This window comes from Macrosteles quadrilineatus, unplaced genomic scaffold (assembly GCF_028750875.1).
Source record: "Macrosteles quadrilineatus isolate MER2022 unplaced genomic scaffold, UCM_ALF_1.0 Scaffold_6__1_contigs__length_79288215, whole genome shotgun sequence".
In the NCBI taxonomy this organism is placed as follows: Eukaryota; Metazoa; Arthropoda; class Insecta; order Hemiptera; family Cicadellidae; genus Macrosteles; species Macrosteles quadrilineatus.
The window spans coordinates 20,238,073-20,257,964 of record NW_026542599.1 but is presented as its reverse complement, the minus strand read 5'-3'; positions in this window follow the sequence as shown (position 1 = coordinate 20,257,964).

Genomic DNA, 19,892 nt, shown 5'->3' with positions numbered 1-19,892 from the left:
GAAAACGTTTTGTTTTTAAAAAGTTTTTTATTTATAAATTATTTTTCGTTAAGCATGCACATGCAATAGGCATCTTCAATACAATTAATTTAAATAAAAATTGTGTACAGATTTTCAGGAATCAAAAAGCACGAAGCAAACAATACCAATAGCAAGCCATGCACAAAAACAGAGGAATTAAACCATGTTCAAAACTACTGGCAAAAAAATAAATCAATCAGTTACTTACATTGAAAATTTCTTTACAGTTTCTTTAGGAATGTTAAAGAAATTGGAGCAATTTAGAATTTCTGGATATATATGGAACTTTTCCCAACCATCGTTTGAAATCGTACTGAAAACACATGCAGATTTTAAAAAAATTCGGTAAACGTTTTTTAGATGACATATTGGTTAGAAAAGATGTAACTGAATTCGAATACATACTTACCTAAACACTATGGTAATAATATGTATTTGATGTTAAAGAGGTTATAAGTTGTTTTCGAAATAGCACTTTTACGAGCCAAGGTTTATTACAATGAGTGAAATGATGCATAAACACTAATCAACCGGATGGTGAAACTAGTTTGTAAACCAAAATTTCCGAACTATCTGAGGGTGATAACGTGTAATTTCGTCCGTGAGAGACTATTGTGTTGTGATTGTATTGGTTTGGAAGTGGAAATACGCAGAATATGCGTTCTGAAATACTGCTGCATTTACGATAATTGCAGACGATTTCTTCTCTATTATCCCTCTTTTTGCCCACGGGGAAAATGTTTAACCGTATGTAAGTCATTTCCAGGCTTTAAAGAAAAATAAAATAAGGTACCTATGTGTTTTTGTCGGTGGAGAAAATATTTAATCTCCTGGTTGATTTGTTACGATTGCAAAGTATTTTTGATTTTACGATAATTTTAAAATGAGGGTCTATGTTTGTTGTGAATGAAAAATATATTTTAAAGGAATTTGGGAGGTAATATAGTTTTTTAAACAATATCTGCTGTACTTTGGTAAAATCCATGTTCACTAAAATAATCAGTGTGTTTAATATTGTTAGCTACCCAAATGCACGCAAATATTGTTGTACACAGTACTGTGTTGGAATATTTTCTTTAATCAGAAGCATTTATAGTGGGGTCGTATAGCTGCATATAGTGGCAGAATATTTCAGTTCTGGCAGACAGGCTGCAATTTTAGGTGGTCATAGTATACAAGTTTCTGAACCTAAAACCGCCCAGACCGCAATTTTTAATGACCTCGGTCGTCCGTAATGACGTCATCAAAATGGCGGCCGTAAGAGGATGCTGGATCCCCATAAATTGGGTATAACGACCGAATGCCTGAACCGATTTTCATGAAATTTGGCACACAAGTGCTTGAATACATTATCTCGACCTGGGTTGAAAATGGTCAAGTTTCATCAAGTCATTTCAAAATGGCGGCTATTCAAAACTAAAAAAATATGAGGAAAATAATTGTGAATTGTTTTATACAGGGTGAGTTTTAAAAGAGTTCCCCCCTCCTACTTTTTTATTAAAACAATTTTTTATTTTTTTTTTAAACAAAGTAATTTACATAAATTATTGTAGAATACTGGAAGGAATGATACCTTAAATAGCCTGAATGGAGTTCGGGGACACCCTGTATAACCTTGTCGTTACAAACATAAAAATAGCTGTTAAAAACAGATTTCCCTATAATTTGCTTGATCCGCATATTAAAGAGGAGCGTGCCTAACAGTTGAGGAAAATTATAAGGCTAATCCAATTTTGTTGACGACATTTTCTTCTGGAGTAATATTTTAGAAGTAAATGCAATAAGGCTCGTGAGATGACGCACCTTGGCAAAGTAAATAAACACCGCTCCTGCCATGACACACTATACGTCTTTCTATTCTTAAGATTTGTTTTCTTACATAAATTTTTGTTAAACTTGAAATATTTTGTTTGTTTGGTTTATTTAAATTTTTATATTTCTTTACATGATTATTATGATTATTTTAAATGGTAGTTGTTTCTTAACCTAATTTTCTTAGGGAGAAGTTATTTCAAAAAAAGTTATTGCGAATGGATTTAACCTTAGGCTACATATTTTTTTATCTTATGAAAATTGTGGCTGCAGTCGTTATTATCTAATATTATGTGGCTTGATAACATCACATTGCTTGTTATAAAACAACCCATTATTAATGTTGTACAGTCTATTTGAAAAATATTTTAATCACCGCAACAAAATTGATTTATATTTTGTAAATAATTTAACAAGTGTTTCCTAAGATAAATTTTATTTCTTGAAAACTTAATCCAAGCAAGATAGGAACTCTTTCATTATTTTCATTTGAATAGTTCTTACTTGTCGTTAGTTAAGACTTATTTACAAAGAAACAAAGATGCTAGATGCTGAAGGAGATTGAGATGGACGAAATCAAGTTCTAAGCAAACAACATCCAACCACTATCGTTTTACATCAATTACGGAAACAGAACCGTTCAGCGTTGACTTTCCTGTTGTAATAAAATACCTTTCTATTCACCCTCAAACGCTATTACTTACGCTAAACTGTTTATTAACTTGTTAAACCATCAAGATTTTGCATTTAAAACTTTGTGGTAGATACACAAATTCTTGTTGATGTGAAAATTCCTAAAAGATACTACGAAAAAAAGAGCTAAAAAATAAAAGTTTGAGAAAAAAATGTCGTAAGGTTTTTTGGGGTTCTATATATCCAATCTTATTTGTACCATAATTAGACTGCCCGTGGATAAGGGATAAAACGATCTTGGTCGCACTATCATAGCTCTTTATCCATCAGGAAGTTAAACAAATTTTCATGGCGTTAAAAGTATGTGTACTTTATTTGAAATATTTACTTAAAATATTTAAATTATCAGGCGTGCAGATCACTAATATAATGTGGATTTTATCAACACGAAAGATCTGTAAAAAAAATCTTTGAAAGATCCGTGTCTCTTAAATGGATGGTTTAACTATAAAATATGTTTGAGAAGTGTATAGTATAATTACTTAATGTCGTTGTTTATGATTTTATCTCTTATTATCAAATCTTCACATCCTAGGACGCTAGGTTATGCCTGGAACTGGTTTACCTATTTCTTTAGGCTATTCCTAGAGGATTGTGGATTTAGCATAAAGATGAAATGCATTAATAAATGGTGGCATTTGAACCTAAGACCTCAGGCACCGCAGTCACGAGCTCTAACACTAATCAGCTTGCTTCCCCAATGAACGAAGAGTGCTGATATTGAGCTAGAATATTCTGTAGAACTTTCAAAATTAAAATACACAACTTATGTAAAACTAGTTCATGCATAATTTTTAATCAAATTTAGGTAGATATTTAAGGTGTTTAGGTATTTAAGGTTGAAACCTAAATCTCATTAAACCAATTTTATTCAGCCTTAGTTTTACTTAGAATTTTATGGTTTTCGATTTTACCTTATACATCTGTTGGCACACAAATCTAGAATCGCAGAAAGTAGTTTTGTGCCTAAAATGATACTGAAAAAATATTATCAAAGTATTGCCATTTTATATTCTGGTATGTTGCAAATGTACAAAATAAGTGACAAATAATTTTTTTGCAATTCTATACTTTTGTTGGCCTGATTTCTTGATATATCATTTTTTCTAAAATCTAAATTTAGTACTTTTTGAACAGACTTTTAATACTGTATGAATAATGAATAGAGTCAGCAATGAAACTAATCTGTTTGAAACGTACATCTCAATCAGTTAAGCCAAATTCACCAAATACAATTACTCTTTATGATTTGATTTGTAATGAATTTAAACGATAATGTTTCTCGATAAAACATTCACAGCTTGGTTGTGATAGGTTAATAAGTAAATAAACCATTATTTTGATGGAATATATCAATTAAATTGATCTATTAAATTGATTTTAGTAATGTTTATGCAAAAATAAAATATTTGACTCGTCCTTTCTCTTCAATAACATTTTATTTTTTATTTAAAGATGTTGTAAAGTGAACAGTAAGTTACTTAAAAATAATTGTTCATGACTAAAATCATAACATAGAATACATACGAGTAAATACTATAAAAACATTCATTGAGGAAAACCCTCAATCCCCCGTTCACTTAAGATGGTCTAAAGTGCTTCTACGGTAGGTAAACAAAGCACCATTGAATCTGTGAAGCATCTAAACGATCTATAGAAACTCATGCATAAAACGCTTATCTGCTTTTGTTCCTTGAGTGATAGACGGTTCTACATTTTTTATTGATGATTACAATTTTCTTTGACTTTTAATTAATTGTGTGTATGTTTGTACTACAGAAAAATACAGCTCTCTTGTATAAATGAATATTATAGTTTTTAACGGTTATTCACCGATGATTTTTTACTAAGCACATTTGATTATTAACATTGGTCTTGAAAAATCTTTAAACAAATTTATATATCCTTTTAATCTGTACCACAAGTCAGTGTTTGTTGCTTGTTTTCTTTATTGATTATACGTTTTAACAACAATACACTCAAGTTTTCAACAACATATTTAATACTAATGATTAGAAAATTGTATGTAAAACAGTTTTAAACGTGCCCATGTAAACACAGGTTTCTTCAATCATATATGATATATTTCTGTCTATTAAAGCTAAGGCATTAATAAAGTCCAAAATTGGTGCATCCTCTGAGTAAAAGTGGGATTTACTTACGACCAAAACATGAAATGTTTACAACACGATTTTTAATAAACAAATCCCTTAAACACTACAGAAAACAATGAAAATCAGCTTTTGAAAATGTCTTGTATTTTAGTTTGTAGTTAGATTTAACAAACCTTTATCAAACCAAAACAATTACATAGACTAGACCAAATTAGTATTTATTCTTTCCAATTGCAGTGTACATTCAAAAAGGTATATGAGTCAGTACTGGTATTCAATAAGTAGGTTTACAAAATCTGCATTTCAAACTAATTAAATGAAACTAAATGAGCTTTTTGCTGAGATAATTTGCAAAACTATTTATTAGTCTGTTATATTTTTTTAAAGATTGGCAATTTATTTTCAAAGTACATTAAATACAAAATTAAATTTAATTTAAGCATGATACGACGATATATATACAACATATATACAACGATATATATATGTCAATTAGTTTCTGCAACTATTGATGGTACTATTCGAATTTTCAATCAGTGCTAAAAAGCAGTTCCGTTCAACTAATGGCACATCAATAACTTCACATTCAGTAATTAAGACCGTTCTTATACTCCCTCTATAATGGGTTTCCAAAGTAATCTTCATTATGGCACTCAAACTAATGATCTTTGATCACCCCTTGAATACATTGTTGCGGCTTCACTTAATAATAACCGAATAGCCATAGGTCATTTGGTAGTTCAAAATTAAATACATGTTAATACACAACGATCACAGATTTGTATATTTGAATAAATTAATAGCAGACATAGGGTAAGTTTACATTCAAATTTTTTAATTCAATATAAGGTCTAAATCGTAAACGGCTTCCGTTAATATTGATTTCTTTAATTCCTTAAAAGCGCTTGACAGGATGGCGTTTCTTGAATGATATTTTTCATATTCTCTTGGCATTAACTTGATCTGTTACCTTCATCCTAAGAAACAAAATCAAAGTCGTTTATTATTTCCATAAAAAATCACTAAATGATACGTAAAACACAGGGTGTCTCATTAGTGAAAAGTCAAATTTAGGAAATGGACTTACGAGAAAAAAAAGAGAAAATCATGTACAATATTTTTTTTTATCAGTTTCATTAACCAAATATCTGCAATTTTGGTATTTAAAAAAAAATATTTGTATTTTTCCATCCAGTATTTTGGACACATAGTATGTGTGTTAAGGTAAAGTAGACCTATCTCAAGAAAATAACGTTCACCAATTAAAGATTAACAATGTTGAGCAAGATTTACGACAAAAATATGTTAAGAAGGGAATTCAGCATTAAGAATTTTCCATTAAACGACAACAAATAAAAAAATATAAAAAAATAAAATGTAAAGATTGTTTTAATGTTTAACTAGGCTAAATCAGATGCAGCCTGGCCTTCTTACATCCCATAAAAAAACAAATATAAAAAATTAAATGTTCACCTTATTATCTTTTATTGGAACACATATGTTTTGGCGTAACATATGCCTCTTCTACCATAAAATATATGCCAAGCTAAGTAAAGTCCGTGTAGCTGAATCAACACATAAAAAAGTTTTCTTTATAAAATGAAAAAAAAAATAATACAAAAGAGCTGTTTTTTTAAGTATGACTGTTTACTTACGGGACACCCTGTAATACTCAAAATTGTAAACACTGTTTAAAACAAATGGAAATTGTTTGTGAATATAACAATCCTCAATTAACTACTATTAAAAATGTATAGTTAAGTGGGTTTGTGCAAAGAGAAAGCTTCTCTTAAAATAATATATATATATATATTATTTTCAGAGGAACCCAACATTTTCACCGATTCAGTGGATGCAGGGCCAAAGGTGGGCCTCTAACCATTGGGTTCATCCTTATAAAGTTGTTAATAATAGTGATTTAGAATTTGAGAACGGGTCCCCAAAGAAAAAAAAACCTTTAAAAAACCAAGCGGTAACATTTTTAATCAGTTCAATCGTCACGATTAGAGTATTCCATCAACAATTCAGATTACACATTTAAAATTGTATGTTAATGACAACTGAACGACTATGTCTATTGGAAAGTGTTGTGGTTGTATTTTGCTGTACAATAAATTAATTGTAAGACCTGTATCAATATAAAATATGATGATAGTTTACATTATACATGAGTGTGATCAATTTAATCAAACACAAGTGTAATTAATAGTTAAAATTTATATTTAAAGGATTTATCATAAATTGTGTACTGATTGAATATCCTATGTGTAACATTGTACAATCAAGGATCATTAGTGCGGGACTAACGGACGACGAAATCACATTACCAGACGGCTCTTGTGGTTTGGTCTACAGTCTACAGGGAGAAGTAAGTGAATCTTAGCCACTACTTTGCTAAAGAGAGGTGAAACCACACTTTAATGCAATCACATTTTAATACTGATCTATTTTTGATCGTAATTGGTTTCACAAAAAGTTATATCATTTATATATATACATTTCGCCACAATACATTGTTTTGATAGACCTTACACACATAAAATTATTCAGGAAAACATATGTTTTCCACCTGCTCAATCAAATTAGGTTCAATTATGTGCTACTGTACTTTCATAACTGTAATCAACTTTTGACACCAGCTGATTATGATTGGACATAAGTCAACAAATCAATCACGTATCTTATAAGAATATGTTATGAGTAATTTTTAAGTCGGTAGGAATATACAACGGATGTATGAGGATGTTTGAACAGTTTTGTTTATTGTTAGGTTAATTTAGAGTAGGACGGTGAAAACTATCAAACCAATAAACGTATTTTTATTTATTCATAAACGTTTCTATGTAAACAAATCTAAATTATCCTTAAACTAAATGAATGAGAATAAACACTGTAGTGTAATAGTTAGGCTCATTGCTTCAGAAAACTTAAAACACATAGGCATAGTGAAAATGTAATTAAAAATATTTATTAAAACACTGTCATCCTACGTCAACAGATTTTTTATAACAAGACCCTTTATAAGTATGAGAAAACTGTTTTAGAGTAAGATACAAGTGACAAATATGATAACATTTATATGCAGGTGTGTTTTAGGAGTTCATAGGGAAACTGTGGCTGTATAGAATAAATTTCTGGATAAAAAATATTAGTCCAGTCAAGGAATGAGGTGTAGAGTGCGTGAGCAGGTAACCAAGCGATTCCTTCATAAACTTGTTCAGGGGGCTTAGGGTGTTAACATACCAAAAGTCCTGACTCCTAGGTGGTGAGCCAGGGGGTGGAGGGGGGAAAAAGGGGGGGGAAAAGGTACGCATTTTGGGTTTTTTGATTATATCTCGAAAACTATCAACTTTTTGTATACTATAGTAAATTAAAAAATTGAAGAAGATTAAATTTTCTACAAGAAAAGTATATAATGTGTTTATTTTGGTTCAACAGATTACGAGTTATAACTTATTTAATTGATATCTTATTAAAATACCCCTTCCATAAGAAATACATGTAAAATAGTATGCGAAATGGGGCGAATCCTATCCGCCCAAAGGAAATATAAATGATATTCTGGAAATCTTGACAAAATTTCCAGTAATTTGACACTTTAATCATTAAAATTGATCCAAAATTAAGGCGAGGGCGAGGTAACAAAATGTCGAGTTTTGGTGTTTTTTTATTGGAAGTATAAAAAAAAAACCTTAAATCATCTCATTTTTAAACGCTCACCCTCGCTTTAATTTTTGACAAAATTTCATGATTAAAGTGTCAAATTACTGGAAATTTTGTCAAGATTTCCAGAATATCAGTTATATTTCCTTTGGGCGGATAGGATTCGCCCCATTTCGCATACTAATTTACATGTATTTCTTATGGAAGGAGTATTTTAATAAGATATCAATTAAATAAGTTATAACTCGCAATCTGTTGAACCAAAATAAACACATTATATACTTTTCTTGTAGAAAATTTAATCTTCTTCAATTTTTAATTTACTATAGTATACATAAAGTTGATAGTTTTCGAGATATAATCAAAAAACCCAAAATGCGTACCTTTCCCCCCCCCTTTTTCCTCCCTCCACCCCCTGGCTCACCACCTAGGAGTCAGGACTTTTGGTATGTTAACACCCTAAGCCCCCTGAACAAGTTTCTGAAGGAATCGCTTAGTTACCTGCTCACGCACTCTACACCTACTTTTGGATTATTCATTGACTGGACTATATATGCTTATAGATTTTTAATAGTAGCAATTTTTATGAAATAAAAAAATCCACGTTATCTTAAACTTATCGATTAATTCTCCTTTAAACTTCGACGTCTAAAAGAGAGATTTGCTCAAGTTTAATTAACCATAATGCATAGCTAACCTAAGTTCATTCTTTTAACCTCATCTGATTAAAAACCTTCCCGAAAATCTCAGTTTATAATTAGAACTAATAGATGTTGGTAACAAGTTTGAAATGTATAAGGGAAATAGTTTACTGTTTTTCAAGGGTTTTATGCAAGAATATTTCATTAATATGAAGTATATTCCGCTTAGTAAGATTATGATGTGATACTGTACATCATTTTCTGACAAAATTTAATAATTCTATGTAGTTGGGTATACAATAGCAGCATAACTTAATTCTAATAATATATTAAATATTATTATTAGGCTTTGGTTGTTTAAACCCTAATCTGTACATAAAAAAATAGTATCCCACGTCATCATTATTTCGAAATCTTATTAAATTATTGTTTACAAAATCTAGTATTTTGTAAAAATGCTGAATTCTGTTAGCACTGTAAAACAATACAATTACATTAAATATTATGCATTCTTCATTACAACAAAATCCCTTTGATTTACACATATTATTTTGCACAGTTGTAAACGGTCTTTAAAAAAACGTGGTTTTATTAAATCTAAGTTAAGCACAGCTACCACATTCATTTAGTTGAAGGACAGTTCTACAAATTTCCCCAGGGTTCAACAGTGCCTGTCGTCTGCTTGGTTGAATCAATTGTCTGAATTACTGTAGTTGACTGAATAACTGTTACCAGAGATGGTATCATTGTAGTTTTCTGAGCAATGTTTAGTTTTTTCTCAATAAGTAACTGAATGAATTTAATGACTTGAATTCCTTTATGCAATTACGGAAAGTTATACCATAGATAAAAGAGTATGCTCTACTCCTTTTATCTATGATTATACTATTGCACTAGATACTCATAAATATAGGTTCCTATTAGGTCCCAATCACGATAATTTGCTAATAATACACTTCTAATTGTAAGGCTATGCCATAACTACACAGATGACACGTACAACATTAAGAAACGTACAATGGTAATACGCGATTTAAACTGTTATTAATGATTCATTTTTATTGTTTTCAAATTCAACTACATTTGCTTTGTTTTTTTTTTTAATTTATAAATGATTGAGATATAAATATTGGGAAACAATAAGCTATTTGAATATATTAAATTAATGAGTTCTTATTTAGTTACCTATTTAAAATTCTTTTCATCTAACGTATTATCAAAAAATTTGCACAATCTTATTGTTTCGGAGCTTTCAATTAGAAAGCAAACGGTGTTTTTCAAACATTTTTTTGTATCCTACAACTTATAATTTTGATGACACAATACAGGGTTAGTAAAAAGTGTGGAGACCCCGTGTTATTTTTTTAACGGTCCATACTAGAAAAACTAAACTCGGCACACTATTATGGCATGTTATGAAGTACTTTTTGGGCACAACCGCCACTTGGGGTTCATCCCAAAAAAGGTGGATTTTGGGGGAAACTAAAAAATTTCAAACACAAAGACCCATCAAGTGACCCTTTATTTTGAAGGTCCTGGTAAAAGAAAACCAACAACGCAAACTAGAGGTCTCTATCTCAGTTCAGTACAAAATGGCAGCCAATTGAAAATCTCATAAGTTCCCAAACCCGAAATGGGGGATTTTGGGGGAAACTCAAAACTTTGAAATAATAAGCCCCATTGAGTGACCCCTCATTTTGAAGGTCATAATAAAAGAAAACTAACAACGCAAACTATAGGTCTCTACCTTAATACAGTAAAATATGGCAGCCAATTGAATATACAACTGCAAGTTATTTCCGATTTCTAAAGATTTCAATCAGCTTCCATTTTTTACTGGATTGAGATAGAAACCTCTAGTTTGCGTTTTTAGTTTTCTTTTACCAGGACCTTCAAAATAAGGGGTCTTTTGATGGGGTTTATCATTTACAACTTTTGAGTTTCCCCCAAAATCCCACATTTTGGGTTTGGTAAGCAAGTGGCCATTAGTCTTAAAAAGTACTTCATAACATGCCAACAAGTTGTGTAGAGTTTAGTTTTCCTAGTGTGAGCCGCTACAAAATTTACAGGGGGTCTCCAGACTTGGAAAGCTGCAAGTTAAATTCAACTTCTGAGAATTTCAATTGGCTGCCATTTTTTACTGGATTGAGATTAAGACCTCTAGTTTGCGTTTTTAGTTTTCTTTTACCAGGACCTTTAAAATGAGGGGTCACTCGATAGGTCTTTGTATTTGAAACTTTTGAGTTTCCCCCAAAATCCCCCATTTTGGGGATGTACACCAAGTGACAGTTATGCCCAAAAAGTACTTTAAAGCATGCTATAAAGGTGTGCCGAGTTTAGTTTTCCTAGTATGGGCCGTTAAAAAAATAGCAGGGGGTCTCCACACTTTTTACTAACCCTGTATATTATACTACACAGATAGATTTATATGTTCCGAAACATATTGAACTGTAAGTACAGATTATTTTCAGCTCCGGATGTAATAAATGTACGAGACTTCCACAAAGAATTCAATACTGAGATTTCTATGTACTCTTGTACTAAGCTGTGATATTATGTATGATAGGCTTCACAATACATCCTTATCTCTACAATACAATACAGAAGATATTGGTTTAGACATTAAATAATGACTTAAAAGTTTTCTTTAATATCAAAATAGTTAAAAACTACCCAAACATTTAGTGGATAACTTATAATCAAAGTAGAGCGGGTAATTAAATTACCTGCAAAGCAAACAGACATTTGTCTAATCACACTTATAATATTATTTTACGCTTATACTGTTTACTCACAAGACGGTAAATATTCATAAAATATGAAAAGTGGTGGTTGATTGCTATTGCAGACTCCAATCATCATTAGACCCTAAACGCTAATTAATTTCTTATATTTTTCAAATTCATTCACCTTTTGAGTCTGATGATGATTGGAGTGTCCAATCGGAATTGATCACAATTTATTATCTTATGTATTTACCATCTTGAGTCAACATTATAATTGTAAATATATTATTACAAGTGTTCTTTGACGTACTTTTGTATTTCGGGTTATGATATTAGTATTGTATTATTTGGAGAATTATACATGCAGATAAAAAAGAACATAAACATGTTGAAATAATGTAAACTGTTTCACTGGGACATAGATAAATTTTTAAGAGTTACTTATACTTTATAAGCTATCAACATTTTTATGAATATTAAAATAACTATACGAAACTTGTATGAGACAAATGCAAGCAAAGTAAATCCATATTACATTGCTTACCTCAGGGCTGTGGTAACGATATTCTCAAGGGTGTTGTGAGAATATATGATCAACACCTTACCTTTCAACGTAAAAATAAATGTTTGATGTGAAAGTTGTGTTTTGGTTTGGACTGCATTTCTTATGTAATTTAAGCTGCGTACAATTACTACAAACAATTTATTCCAATAAATTTCTCCCATCCAGTATGTACATGAATTAATGGTATAAATATTTACATGTCTATTATTTTTTATGACTAAACTGAAATGTTCATTCCTTGTTAATATCACATGGTAACTACAATTACTATTACGTTATTGACCTACTTAGTGGTATTTTGATAAATGAAGAACACAAAGCAAGAAATACATGTATCCGAATAGCAGTTAACTGGTTGAATGTCCTACACACTAGGGTAAACTACACCTTAAATCCAAAGGGTCCATAATGCATTTCTTATCGGCAATTAAAAAAAAATAAGTTAAAAGTTGTACCTTTTGGAATTTCACGTATCATTATATTAGGCAAAACTCTATTTATTATAGGAGAACGTACAAGGAAAACTCAAAATTCCAATCAAAAACTTCTTTTAAACATGCAATGTGAAGAAAAGAAAAAGTATTTGCTATTTTAGAAAAAAGTTATATGGATAAATATTTGAATACAATAGGTAGAATAATTAAATACTCTTCCATAAATTGACTTTAAATTAGTTTTCAGAATGTTCATTGTTTGTTTTTTTCCTTACAACTTTGTTAGTTAAAGACCACAGTTAAATGGAAAACAAAACTAATTTTACAGCTTTAAAAACATTTATTTGTTTTTGGTTGGGGGTTTAAGTTTTTAAAACTATTTTTTGGAGTATAAAGAGATGCAAATATTTAATAAACGATAATTAATATTTTACAAGTACAATGATAGTTGATAGTAAATACTCATAAGTTAATACAATAAAAATAATATAAGGACTACTTTTAATAACATGATACAGTATTTTGAGTGATGAGGCTCAGTATTTAATTAAATTTGTTTGTCTCCATTTAAATTTTTCTTAATTTTCTTCGTTTTAAACAGGGGTGGGCTAAGCCCTAATAACGTCAACATTTTGTATGCGTCTAAAATATCTAAAAATAGAAAGCCCAAAGGCGAATGGCTTTTTGGCCCAATACCTAGTTCATTTCTAATCGAACTAGCGAACTTCACATTTGAAGGTGAGCCCTATAACGCATAGTCCACCCAGACAATTAATTAATATCCCTAAAAATCATTTTTTTAATGTCGAAAATTAAAAAAGAAAAATACTATTTGTACATAACAAACATACACACTTAATGTTTAATTACAAAACATGGGATGGCAAATGTTTGAAATCAGTAGTATACTTGTAATACATTTATAAATGTTTGATGGTGTATATTTGAAACTTTCAGTCATCTTAGTAAATCATAACATAAGTATTTTAGCCAAACAGATCATAACAAAATTGAAAACTTAGTCAAATATATATTCAGAAAAAACAAAATATTACCTAATTATTTAAAAAGGTTCATATAAATATATTGTCATACAACATTTTTTCCAAAGGCCAAAAATTATATTATTTAATTAAGGATAGTCATACAGCAATTAATCTAATATTACTATTTAGGTTATTCACGTTACTATGATTACAGTTGCATACCGCAATGCGTTTGATTGAGGCAATTATAATCATTGTTAGTAATGGCTACTTGTACATTGATGTGAGCTATTTCCCTAATTAGTTATATTAGTTGATGGTCAGAATTTAATCAATTGCCTGAGTGAGGCGGGCAAACGTCCTATAAGGTATTATTAATTTAATTTATCAATTTAACATACCTCAATCAAATTCATATCTTTATTAATAAAAAATAACACCTAAAAGGTTTTAAAATTGTAGTTTTTTATAATACGATTACATTTTATATCTTATTCTATTGTTTTCATCTTATCCGTATCTCTTTTAACTGTTGAGTTATCAATATTTTTCGATTTATAAGTATTTTTATATTACTGATTGGTTAGGTTTCAATGAATATATATTCAAAATATTAAGTAATCATAGGCCTATAAGATTTGGTGTACCATATAATGTACATTTCTTTTTAATGTCAATTGGTCAGTGCATATATCTGTAGTAAATAATGTCCATTTGGGCCAGTATGTGGTCAGTTAAACACCAGCAGGCCATTATGATCTTGGATATCGTTGATTTATTGCAAATATTGGGCTGATGAACCCTCAAGCTGAAATATATTTAGGGACACAATTGAGCTATCATCAAAATCATTTTATTGAAATAATATCACTGAGCTGTAGATTTTTAGGGGTGTGTTATATAGTTACCGTGTAATTTGTATTTATGTATTCAGGTAGTATAACTGATTTTAAAATGAACAGCATTCGAAATATACATGTTTAGAAAAAAAAAATTATGGTACATATTTATTTTGTCAATGCCTAATTTTAGCAATGTTTAAGACATTTTTTCCTATCAATATCTTGATAAAAAGTATCTTCACGCATCACTGTTTCAACACATTACACAGTTTATGCTGAATGGTAATAATATGTAATAACTTGATGGTAAACCTAAAATAAACATGTTTGAAATGTTTTGGTTTCAAAAGTCATGTTGGTAAGCCATTTTCGACAGTCTAATAATTAATCTGGAATCACATAATTATTGGATAGTACATTGGATTCATATGGTAAATTTAAATCGATAATGATTGATCGAGAATTAATTTGACTTGGCTAATGTATGTATTAATTGTAGGTCTAGCCTAATAAATAACTTATTGACTTATTGATAATGGTATAGAATGCGCTTAGGTAAACATTTTAAAAACAAAATAAATTATTAATAAACATCACCCCTTAGCAGAAAAATTTCGAGACCTAATAAAAACTAAAACTAAAAGCGATTCCACTCAAATCTTTTGTGCAAAGCTCTACTCGAATATTCATTAAATCCCAAATCTTTAAACATCAAAAGAAATTACACTTGTAAATATTCCAAAATTCATTTATTTGATACAAACAAATGGTTTTGTGACTCAAGTTAGTTTGTAGTCACAAGACGAGTAACATTCCTAGAGTTTGTAGTTGGCCAGAACTAGATAGTTTCAGTTTGCTTTAACATTCAACTAAAGCAAACTTAACCAACTGATACAACAAACAACTTGACTGAAACATGAAGCTGCACTGTGACTTGGCATCAATAAACTTATAAACTACTAACTATGCAGTATAACAATGTTTCTTCAATAGTTCTTCACAACATTATTAGTAATGTTGATCCTAGAAATCCAAACAATTCAGTGATATAAAATACAAGACAAAAGTATTACTGTTTCTACCTAGTGGCATTTCAATTAAAGCCATAACAAGTGGACCAAACGTATTAGAGTTTTGTGGATGTGCTGGGAATTGAACCTGTTCAACCCAAACTGAATCCCTACAACTATTTTTTAGTTGTGTACATCTTGTAACAACTTGGTCTTGTTATTATGTTATAATAATTGTATTTGAATGAATTGTTCATACTACTGGACACCCTTGACAACGCGGAAAAAATGTTTCCTGCTGCAACCGTAGGAAGGTTCCTGTATAAAGACTTTAACACAATGTAGGGATGATGATGATTGACAGAGTCATTCTGATCATGACGGAAGGTGAGATTAATTGTATATGTTTTTCTCAGTTAGTCCAAGGTATTCTACGCAATACGAAGCTTAAATTACCGTGATGTGGAACAAAATGCCAGGAACGACGTGAGCACTGAAAGCTTAGGCCACATCTATGATGACCTGACCTGAATAAATGTGCCAAACAATGCAAGGTCTGTGTCCAACAGAGTAGAGCATTTATATAGAGGGTGGTCTGATAAATTCTAGAGCTTAAAACCACAGGCTGGTCACTTGTATAAGCAAAACCCTTTTTTACCCTTTTCCTAAAAGAGTAGTACTCATGTTATTAAATAATAAATCATAATTTGCATATTATATCAAAATGTAACACAAGTTATTTAATTAAACACAAAATCATACATGGTTTAATATACATTTTGAAACAAACGTTGACTTTAATCTGTATTCTATCGTTACATTTTTGGTAACACGTAACAATTTTAATTTTACGTTAGAAAATATAAGTATTTAAAGAAATATAATGCTAAATTATAAGTATTAATTTGAAAATAAGTATTCCGAGTAAAGTTATCAGGAAATTAAGATAACAAGGATTAAGACATTTAATTAATTTACGTTAATTGGACTTTAACTAATCCACTTGGAGAACGGAGCATTGGAAGGGACTAAAATCATGAATTCAATAATTATCTTAGCGATGGTAAAACAACTATTTTGGTATATGAATGAAATATGATCTGGATTTATGGTCTTAAATTTGATCTTTAAATTTTTAATAATTTAATACCAACAATATATAATAAGAAGTTCCTTAATTGCTATTTCATGTAGGATAGTGCGTAAATGCTTTTACAGAAAGGGAACAATGCACATTGAATCTGGGAAGCAACTGAAGTGTCTATAGACCCATGCAAACAACGCTCAGCTATCGTTGTCTTACATCTTCCTTGAGTGTTAGACGGTTCTACTTTAGTAATTGATGATGGTTGATGAGGTTTTTTTTATTTTATCTTAATTTGATGGATCCACGATCATATTACAGTGGCATTTAGCTCCTATGAGACAACCAATATTTTATTATTTTTTAATTCATATAGTTTTTGAGTGTATATGATAATATGATATATAGGATACATAATATATATGATATCTGATATATAATACGATGTGTATGATGATGAACATATGATGAAAAAATCACAGCTTACGAAACTTAAACAATTATTTATTTAAAAGAAACTCTCCTTCTTTTATCCTTTAACTATTTTTTTTCTGTTAAAGCATTGTAGTTGGTATAGTAACTTAAACTGAAATATTACAGTATAAATAATTGGTAAATCACATTTATTAAGTTTTCATGTTCATCCTAATAGTATATTAGGACGAAAATAAAAATCTTATGAAAACCTAAGAATAACGCATTTATGATGTTAAATTTTCCAGTTGAAAATGTACAGTACCTACCAAATTTAGATATTAAATAAATGAAAGGACCATACATAACAAATAAACTATGAATATACAATTATAGTTTCCCCTATTATATATGATAAGTTTTTAATTCCATACTGGAATTTAGCCATACAACTACTCACTATTCACTATTCACTAACTAACATGAATAAACTCAATTAACCAAATTTCCTGTGTGATATATGGTAAATCAAGGATCATTAGTGTGGGAACGGACGACGAAATCACATTACCAGACGGCTCTTGAGGGTTGCTCTACAGTCAACAGTGAGAAGTAAGTGAATTTTAGCCTCTACCTTTAAAAAAAAGAGTGGAGCAATATTTTAACACCTTCAAGTTGTACAATGCACAGTAAAGTAGTTTTGTCTGAATATTATTTGCTAGGTATATTGTCATTCATTGTTTTATCAATAACCTTTTTTCTCAATGGTAATTTGTACCATAGATGCATGTAAACAACATTGCTATTTCACGTGACCAATATGCATGTTTGTAAACTTTTACATTTGTTATGCTTTTGCTAAACCTGTGTTATATTGAACCCATCGATCTATAGAGATCGATGATTGAACCAGAAGCAAGTGATGCAACACTGCTGTAAATCGATTAGGCCTGTTACCAGAGAAAACTCCTAACACATACGAATGTTGAAAGTTACAGTAGTAAATCTCTATTTAAAAAGGTCGTTTTTATTAAACAAATTCTTTTGTGATATACCAGTAAATTTTATACAAAAACTTTCCTTAAATGTAGTGCAATATAAAATACTCGTATAATGCATTTCAAAAAAGTGGATTTTCATGTTGTTTTTTTTTTTATGGAAAAAGTAATTAACTTCTGGTATATTGATTTTGAATGTCTCTTTAAATAGTTTCCTTGAACTTTTGAGGCAATTTGTCAATATCACCTGTTTTATAGATATGCTTTGTACAAACGTTTTTTATGATAAAGTTTAATTTGATTTGACTGGATTTGAAGTTGTACAGAATTATAACATGATAAGGGGGTTATTACTATTTTTTATCCGAAATAGTGGACTACGTATACTCCTTAAATATTTTTTCGTGAAATTTTTAATGAAAATATGGTTAATAAGGTATATTTTAATTTTAACAATACTGTATTTCCAATATAAGTCTATTTGGTTCCTTTTGAATAAATCAATTTTTATCAGCAAATTCCTTCCATACAGTACGTATTGAGATAAATAGTGTTTAATACATTTGTCATTATTGTTAATGCCAGCTATCATTTTAAACTTACATATAACTCGTCATACAATATCTACTACAAGAATGCGTGTTAATGTACATAGATTTACCATGTGGAAACATCAATTGGGTGAGTAAATTTTGCCAAACCCAAGTCAGTTTGTACTAAACAAATCCATACGAGGAATAGGGTTACTCATTTTAAATGGTTTAAATCATATAAATAACTTCTTGAACAGCATTGTACGTGTTAATAAATTTACGGAAAGTAAATAAAAGAGACGGCTTATAACAATTAAAACATTAATTTACGCTTATACTGTTAGTCACAAGACGGTAAATATACAAAAAAAAAACATGGTAAGTGGTAGCAATCGTCTTGTGACCATCAGTATAAGCGTAAATATATGTTTTACGTGTTATAAGACGCCCCTTTTATTTACTTTCCGTAAATCATATAGCATGTATGGTAGCTATATTATCTTTTGTATAATAAAAACCGCTAATTATTTTTGTATCATTTGGGAGACGAGAAAATAGATAGGCCTAATAAATATCAAATTTAAGGTCCAAAATATACAATTGTTTTAATATTTGTTGTGTTAGTAGGAAGTGTATAGATAAATTACAGGAATAAAGAAGGAAGTAAACAATTCTTTTATCAATGAGCCATTTAAGCTGCTTTCATAATCTCTATTGTTTTAGTTTTAATTACCCCTTTGTTTACAAAAGATTGATGGTTAATGAGAAAACTTGTTTTTATTTCTTGTAGACTAAAGAAAAATTAAAAATGCTTTGTTGGTTACGCTTAATATTTTCAATTTGGCAATTATGAGGGAGTTGTATGCTCTATGAATAATAAAGCACAAACGGAGCATACGATTTAATATCTTAAAGATAATGTGATCATAATTAAAACGGCAGATATTTGTGGAATACAAAATTAAAATCTGATCCAACAATGGAAAGTATTTCTAAACGACATGTCTTTTAGATGAGGTCAATAATTCAGTTAGATGAGTATTTTTGGGCATCACACACCTTATTGAAATCAGGAGAACACAGTCCTTGTCAGACAACAGTTTATTGTACACAGACGTTGATAAGAAATACAAAAATAAAAATAATATTACAGACTAAAGTTCTCGAACTCCAATGTTTTGCTACACCAATATCAACGTGCAGCGTTTTCAAGGTCAATTTATTGGTGTGGTGAAAGTTGAGAGCGGAGTTGAGAACTTAAGTCTGTTATTTTGTTTTCATTTTTGTATATTTTATTAACGTAAGTGTACAATGAACTGTTGTGTGACAAGGATTGTGTTCTCCTGATTTCAATAA